The sequence below is a fragment of the Lepidochelys kempii genome, chromosome 9, assembly GCF_965140285.1.
Source record: "Lepidochelys kempii isolate rLepKem1 chromosome 9, rLepKem1.hap1, whole genome shotgun sequence".
Classification (NCBI taxonomy): domain Eukaryota; kingdom Metazoa; phylum Chordata; order Testudines; family Cheloniidae; genus Lepidochelys; species Lepidochelys kempii.
The window spans coordinates 14,398,135-14,406,300 of NC_136388.1; the positions used below are offsets into that span (position 1 = coordinate 14,398,135).

The 8,166-nt window shown below is 42.0% G+C and overlaps 1 protein-coding gene across 4 annotated transcripts in view; it reads right to left on the reverse strand.

The window, feature by feature from the left end:
- The window catches only part of NAALADL2 (N-acetylated alpha-linked acidic dipeptidase like 2), a 920,300-nt gene extending 912,436 nt beyond the window's left edge, over positions 1–7,864 (reverse strand). Inside the window, exons 1-2 of one of the 4 annotated variants that reach the window (XM_073359349.2) lie at positions 7,631–7,864; positions 2,811–2,929 (exon numbers count right to left, since the gene is read on the reverse strand). The gene's annotated coding sequence lies outside the window, so the exon portion shown is untranslated. Of the gene's footprint in view, positions 1–2,738; positions 2,930–7,630 lie in introns of all 4 variants that reach the window. The other 3 variants (XM_073359350.2, XM_078854359.1, XM_073359348.2) reach the window with 3 other exon arrangements.
- Between the last annotated feature and the right edge of the window lie 302 nt (positions 7,865–8,166).

Genomic DNA, 8,166 nt, shown 5'->3' on the forward strand with positions numbered 1-8,166 from the left:
GGTTTTTTTATTGTCTCCTTCCTCTGAAATATCAGGAACAGCCACAGCTGGAGATGAGGCATTGGGCAGGGGTTTCTTGCTCACCTGCTCAGAGGTTAAATGATCACCATCTGTGGAGTCAGGAAGGAATATTTTATCTCAGGTCAGACATGGAGTTTTTTTGCCTTCCTCTGCAGTGTGGGGATGCAGATCACCTGCCAGGATTATTTGGGTATAGCTCAATCATTTCCCGGCCATTGCAAGAGCCTTGGGCACTGGTGGTGCACCTTCTTTCTTTGTGGCATGTAATAGTCTAGTCTCCTTTGGGCTGTGATACTTTGGCCTAATCTTGGTTGTGGTGTTTAGTGTACAGGTGCTAGGTGGTGGTGGCCTGAGGTACACAGGAGGCCAGACCAGATGGTCTGGTGTTCCCTTTTGGCCTTAAACTCTGATTAATGATTAAGCCCAGATACGGGCCAGAGGCCCAGCTGAGCTGTTTACAATGGCCTGGAAAATTGTTGCAGTCATACGTTGCTCAGTCAAAATAAATTACACCTAAAAAAACTCACTACTGAATACACGGAACAGTCAGGATTTAAACGGAAGTAAAATTCTTAATTTTGCATGCCACTGAGGCAAAAGGAGGCTGAGACCCCTGCCTTTCATACTGCAATACCTTTGACTTCACGGGGGCCAAGAGTTCACTCTTTGACCTGACATGAGCTTTGACTCAATAAGAGATATAGCATATTTGTATATTCATATACTTCAGGCCCACCTGTGTCCTCTGCTTTAATACATAGCCAAAAAGAAGCAGAACCAATGCTGTGTGCGCAGCTTTCATTTTGTCATTTCCTGCCTTTTGAGTACTTCACCACCCCAACCGTAATGTTTTCTAAATGTGGTTTCATTAAATGAAATTTCACAGGTTTTTCAATCAAGTGAACAAGCTAGAAAAAAAGGAATTGCATAACATGCAAGTGTTTGGCTTGACATCACCAGAACCTTCTACCCTAAGTCCTTTCCTGTGCAGTTTGGTAGGTGCACAGGACAGACACTCTCAAGTTCAACCCTTAGAAGTAGTGCATTTGTTGAGGTAAGAATTCCTGCATAGCCCTTCCTCCTTTACAGCACAGCCAACCATGGTTGTACAGTACAACTTTCTCTAACTGCACATTTTACAAGCTAGTGAGACCATCACACATAAAATGCACCTCTATGCACAGAGTTTAATTCTTTAATGAGTCACAACTCTCGTCAAATAAAAAATCAGTTTTCACAAGAACACTGAAAGGCACTTCTCCATTAGAGCTATTTTCATGCCAAACTTCATCTCTCAACCCCTTAGCCCTTTAGGCAATAGACTTATGACAAAGAAAGTCACCAGGACAATTTTTAAACAATGGGAACATGTACCCACTCTCCCCCTAGGGCTTGTTTACACAAGTTTTTTTTTACACTACAGCAGCTACACCAATGCAGCTGCACTGGTGCAAATCCCTAGTGCAGCTCTCTCCACCACGTCAGAAATGATTTTGTACTGGCACAGTCTACCCCAGGGCAAGACACACCAAACACATTCTTAGTGTAGACAAGCACTCAATCATAGGGGAGGGGAGAAAAAGAAACCAAAAATTATACTGACAAAAGGCTAAAGTTTCCAAAAGTTATAAACAGGGGGTTCAAACAGAACGTTTCTGCAACATATGCTATGGAGGGCAAGGCTATTCCTACTGTTATAATATGATAGTGCTTTCTTATATCTTAGAAAAAGGGAATACTACACACGTGGACCCTTTCCCAAACAGGTCTCTTTGTGTGCTTGAAGTATAATCAGAAAATTGCCGAAGATCTCATTCTCTGCTTCCTAAACTGATTCTATTCTCTGTAGAGCGATATTTGATTCCGACACTTCATTGCACAAAAACCTAATAACCAACAGAGCAAGACAGCTGCAAAAATTGGTAGCCAATATAGCAGCCTTGTGAAACACTTGTAGTGTAAGCTCCACAGATCTGCTGTTTGTGAAGTTTATAGAGAAAAATGATTTATCTCCTCACACCAACATCAGAAGACTCCTCAGCAGCGATTCATGCTAAAGATCATCATACTCCATACATAAAATTACCAAAAATATATGGATGAGATATAAACGTGATTAATATGGAGCTGGGACTATCCGCATAAAACCACATAAAAGATGGGGGATGGCACATAATAAAAATGAGTGTGACCCAGCACAGTACTACTGTTTTGTATGCTGTGCCCCACCGTACAAGGCATGAGGCAATAACAGGGAGCTATTGTTTCTATAGATAACAAAAGCCACCAAGTGCAAATCACGTATCAAAGCACGAAGGTGTGTCTTCATGGCAGGGAAGATGACAATCCTCTCTATTACAAAATAATAAGTAATAGTGCTTTAAACATTATGAGTGGTGTGCACGTGCGCACACATATATTTTACAGTTAATACTCAGAACACCCCTAGGAGTGTAATGATCCTCATTTTACACATGGGGAAACTGGCATACGGAAGCGAAGTGATTTACCCAAGGTTATACAGCAAGTTAGTGAAATGGAATGCAAAAAGTTCCCGGCTCCATGTCCTGTGGTTAGTCCACAAAACTAGTTTGTCTCTTCTCTCACGTTACACTGCATATGTCTATATTCAATTACACATAGATAATCTATATCTTTCGTCTATCTATACACACAGAGAAATTTACATACAACACAACCATATTTAAAATACTTACAAATGGAAGTAATTTATTCTTCACCAGTGATATTTACTATATATTGTTCCTATACTAACATTTAGCACGCACATTTTACCACAACAATTATAGTAGACATGTGATGGCCGCCCTCTTGCTCAACACACTGGGGATTGAACCAGGGACCTCCAAAGCCGAAAAGCACGAATGGCCAAAGGCCCAAATAGGACCTGCAATACAGTAGAGATGCACAGCAATTTATTTTATTTTTTTTAACCAAGAGTTTATTGACAAAGAAAATGCAGTCTGGGGTCAACTGGAACTATTTGTGAATTCAGAAGTGTGAACGAATTGTTTCTGCAAAAAAAAGTCAAAATATTTTGACTTTTTCAAAACAAAACGGCTTGCCTTTCAGTTTCAGAAGAAAAGTTGAGAAGTTTAGCTAAATTTATTTCTAAAAAAAGAAGTAAATACATCTGAAAAAGAAATCATTTGAGTCGAACAAAACACTGCATTCGACCTGAAATGATTTTTGTTGTCGTTTTGTTTTGGTGAGAAACATTTCCATTTTATGTCAACCTGAACAAAATATTTTTTGGTTCAGCCACCGAACCGAAAAAATGAATTATTCACCCAGCTCTGTTAACCAGTGAGTTACAGATGGACTTTCACCGTATCATCAGCTAACTTTTTGAAAACATTTTTTTTAACTGAAGAAAGTTCATGTTTAAACCAAGTTCCCTCCTGCCTGCCCACTCAGGGTGGTAGGGGAAGACCAAAATGCAGGTGACCATTATGTAACCACGCTGTAAGTGAAAGAACTTGGGAAGACAGGCCCGTGTTCTAGTGAAGCTCGAAAACTTGTCATACAGGAGATATTGGATGCTGTTACTGTAGTGAACCTGAGTGCAACCTGTGACAACCATATGAGCCACAAGTATCTTTGTACTGATATATACAACTGACGGTTTTCACTATACATAAAACCCCCTTGCCAATTTCTTCATATTTCATACTATGAACCAAATTCTGTGCTACTTACTTGAATAAAAAATCCCATTGACATCAACTTTGCTATGCTTGAGTAAAAACTGAAGCATTTGACCCGTTAGTATTGGATTGGTTAACAGGATTTTCTACGTTCAGCAATGTGACTGGGTCTTCTGGTATCTCTTAAAAGAATCAAGTGTTTTTCACCCTTGTTTGAAAACTCTTAAGGTAAGGAACCTAAAATATATAGGTTAACATGCAAGACCTTCTAGGAAAACTTCGTAATGCTTTATAATCGCATTGATTTTATTGGTTTCAGAGTAACAGCCGTGTTAGTCTGTATTCGCAAAAAGAAAAGGAGTACTTGTGGCACCTTAGAGACTAACCAATTTATTAGAGCATAAGCTTTCGTGAGCTACAGCTCACTTCATCAGATGCATATCATGGAAACTGCAGCAGACTTTATATATACACAGAGAATATGAAACAATACCTCCTCCCACCCCACTGTCCTGCTGGTAATAGCTTATCTAAAGTGATTTTATTAAATGCTATTTATTCTGCATAAAATTGCACTGTTTAATAAAATTAGAACAGACAAACCAAACAATCTGCCTGCAACTCAAAATCAGTTCTGTTTCAATTATTTTAGACAAGTAATACATACAGAACTTCTCTTCTATTCTAAGACTTGTCTCTACAATTAAATGCTTTGACTGCAAGATGAACAAAACTGGGAGTAGGCTCTTTTCTTGTCCTAATTTTGTTGATACTGGAAATAAATGCTGGATTATGGATGTACTTGGCCTCTTGCAAAGGCTTTCTAGATTAAGAATCTAAAAATATGTAGCATTGGTTGATATACAGTAGTTTGGCATTGTTACAGTACATACTATATAATGCCTTCGATATAGAGATGACTAACAAAATTGCTTATCTATGATAATACCAATAAAAAACTGTACAGAGTGATTTGAAAACAAGCCTATATGAAATAGGTTATTTTTTTAAACAAGACATTCAGAATAAGATGTGAATTCTCTGTTTTCTTTCCTTACGAAAGATTTTCTCTCTTTAGATGAGCATAAGAACAACCACACTGGGTCAGACCAAAGGTCCATCTAGCCCAGTAGCCTCTCTTCCAACAGTCGCCAATGAACAGAACAGGCAATCATCAAGTGATCCATCCCATCGCCCGTTCCCAGCTTCTGGCAAATAGAGGAGAGGGACAGGATTCCTGCCCATCCTGGCTAATAGCCACTGATGGACCTGTCCTCCATGAACTTGTCTAGTTCTTTTTTTAACACTGTTATAGTCTTGGCCTTCACAACATCCTCTAGTAAGGAGTTCCACAGGTTGACTGTGCGTTGTGTGAAAAAATATTTCTTTTTGTTTGTTTTAAACCTGTTGCCTATTAATTTCATTGGGTGACCCCTAGTTCTTGTGTTATGAGAAGGAGTAAATAACATTTCCTTATTTACTTTCTCCACACAAGTCATGGTTTTATAGACCTCAATCATATCACCCCTTAGTCGTCTCTTTTCCAAGCTGAAAAGTCCCAGTCATATTAATCTTTCCTCATATAGAAGCCATTCCATATTCCTAATAATATTTGTTGCCCTTTTCTGAACCTTTTCCAATTCCAATATATCTTTTTGAGATGGGGCGACCACATCTGCACACAGTATTCAAGATGTGGGAGTACCATGGATTTATATAGAGGCAATATGATATTTTCGGTTTTATTATCTTTCCCTTTCTTAATGATTCCCAACCTTCTGTTCGCTTTTTTGACTGCCGCTGCACATTGAGGGGATTTTTCACAGAACTATCCACAATGACTCCAAGATCTCTTTCTTGAGTGGTAACAGCCAATTTAGACCCCATCATTTTATATGACTCATCTATAGCATTGTCAGTACAGTTGAAGTCAGCCAAAGTCCTCATTGATGTTCTCGTTTGCTGTATTTGCAAATCCCATAGGCTTTACATAGTAATTCTTAATTATGGTCCTAATCCTGCAATCTAATTCATACAGGCACCCTATACCTGTATAGAGTCTTACTGAAGTCAGTGGGGTGCTACCTAGGTGAAGGGATGCAACTAGTACAGACCACATTGCATGATCAGGGCCTAAACTGGAATGAATGAACTACTCACATGAGCCTGGATTACTTGAGTGAATGAAGACTGAAGGACCGGGGCCTTGGATGGGAAGAAAGAATTTGGATACATTTGTATCTTTGCATGCTTTCTGGAAACAGGGTTTTCTAGATGGTGATTTTAATAGTTATTTTAAAAACCTAAGAGACATTGGCCTTTGTGGAAATTTTCTGAACTATCACTGATAAAAGTCACACAGCACTAATGTTCTTCATCACACTTCTGAAATTTTTAAAAATCCTTCAAAGCCTCATAAGCGATCAGAGAACAATTCAGTTCCTCTAAGTGTGTTAAGCTCTTTTTTTTGTTAAGTGTAACAGAGGCTACATTTTCTATTTCTCATCAATTTTAAGAGTTAAAAAGATGTTCATCCCTAACTGGACAAAGAACAAACAATAAAATAATCTACAGCCTGAGTAACTCAAGGCAACAAGTTAAAATTTAATCGTATTAGTGCAAGGGGTATTTGCAATGCAGATTGCCCGTTACATTGCAAAATTTTAATGAATTCAAGACAGTACCTTAGACCCAGCTACAAGAGAGAAATCATGCTGAGTTAAAAATGCTATGTTTTTGGGTAGCTTGAATCACCTTCTATTTGCATTATGTCAGAATAATTAATTTGCAGTTTTGTCTGACATCTAATACATGCTGCAACAACAAGAGAGAGACAACCAATTTTTCAAAGTTTGTTGACTTCTTGTTACTGGTGAGCAAATTTAGCAGCAAACCTAATTTTGATACAGAGAATTTAAGTCTTTAAAGTATTTCTGCATTTTGATACAGAAATTCTGTTGGAACAAACAGTTCACACAACCCATCGAGATGTCTTCTCTATTCTCAGAAGAGCCTCTGATTATTATTTTTAAATAATCAGAAAGTAATTAGTGTCTTGGCTTTCACAAACCTTTGTCCCGTTATGTTATTTCCAACACTTCTTTGAAGATATATTTATGCCTACTACCTGATGCTCGTGCAAAGATAGAGGTCGAAATGCACTGCCTTTTTAAAAAACGTGTTTTAAAAGACCAAAATAAGATCAACGTTGAAGCCAAATACTGCGTTCTTTACTCAGGCAAAACTCCCAGCAAAGTCGGTGGGAGCTTTGCCTGAGTAAGGACGGGAGGATTGATCCCTCTGCATCATTCTTCCCCCGGGTTCAAAGAAGATTTCTTTAAAACACCGCTGAGCTCGCCTCAGCGTCACTCTGAGACAGATTCCCCCTGTTCGGAAAGAGTCTGCCTGGTCCACCACCCCAGGAGTCCTCTGGTCAGTTTCCCTCTGTCTCTCGCCCAAACACAGGCGTGACTTGTTACACAGGGAATGGCACTCTAGCTGGCCCTGGCCGATCGCACTGCTCGGGCTTCTCGTCTGCTTCACGTTCACACATGAGTGCCCTCAGCGAGAGACGACCGCGTGAGGAGCGCGGACCCCCGCCGATCTCTTCGGCCACCCCACCCCCGGCAGGAAATGGCCCCAGCTGGCAGGCTGCTGCAGCTGCTCCGGACCAAGCCTCCGCTGGGTGTCAGAGACTTCCTTCCCCACCCACCCCTGCTCTTGGAACAGCCCATCGCCCCGCGGCTTGGAAGGGAGGCGAGCCCGAGCGGCGAGCTCCGGCGGGGGCGGGGGGCGAGAACTCGGGCGCAGCGGCGCCCTTCTCGCCTGCAGGCTGCACCCGGCCGGGGGGCGTTCGCCCAGCGGCGCTTCTCCCCGGGGGCGCCTCGGAGTCGGCAAACTTGCCCCCGCCCTGTGCAGTTCGGCTCCGCGTGCCCCATTACCTTGCAGAGGAGCGAGCCCGGGCGCGGCGTGGCTGCACTGAGCTGGCTGGGGAGGGCGGGTTTTCAGCAGCCGTAAAGCGGGGAGAGAGCCCTTTCCCTTTCCCCGAGCTGCGGTGTGTGTTGCTCGTTACGGGAGATCAGCCCGCTTGGCAGCCCCAGCAAAGGGCCGGAGCCAGAGGGAAGGAGAGAGCGGCTGAGTCACAGCCAGGGAGACAGGTCTGCACAGGGAGGAAGCGGGTGTAAAGGGCAGGAGGAGAGGGGCTGTGGCGGGGGGTGGATTCCTGCAGAACAGAACTAAAGAGTGGCGGAAAAGAAAAAAATCAGAGCCTGGCCACGTGGAAAAGCAGAAGAGGTTCTACCCTGCCCCCCTTTGCTGTCCAGATGGTCGTTGACCTACATTTCAACAAGACCTTCATGAAGCCATGTGTCATCCTACCATCATTCAGGGATTTTATCCTCACAGGGCTCTGGGAAGTAGGAAAGTGTCATCCCACAGATGGGGAGGCAGGATAGGGTAGATCAAGGGCATTGTCTTC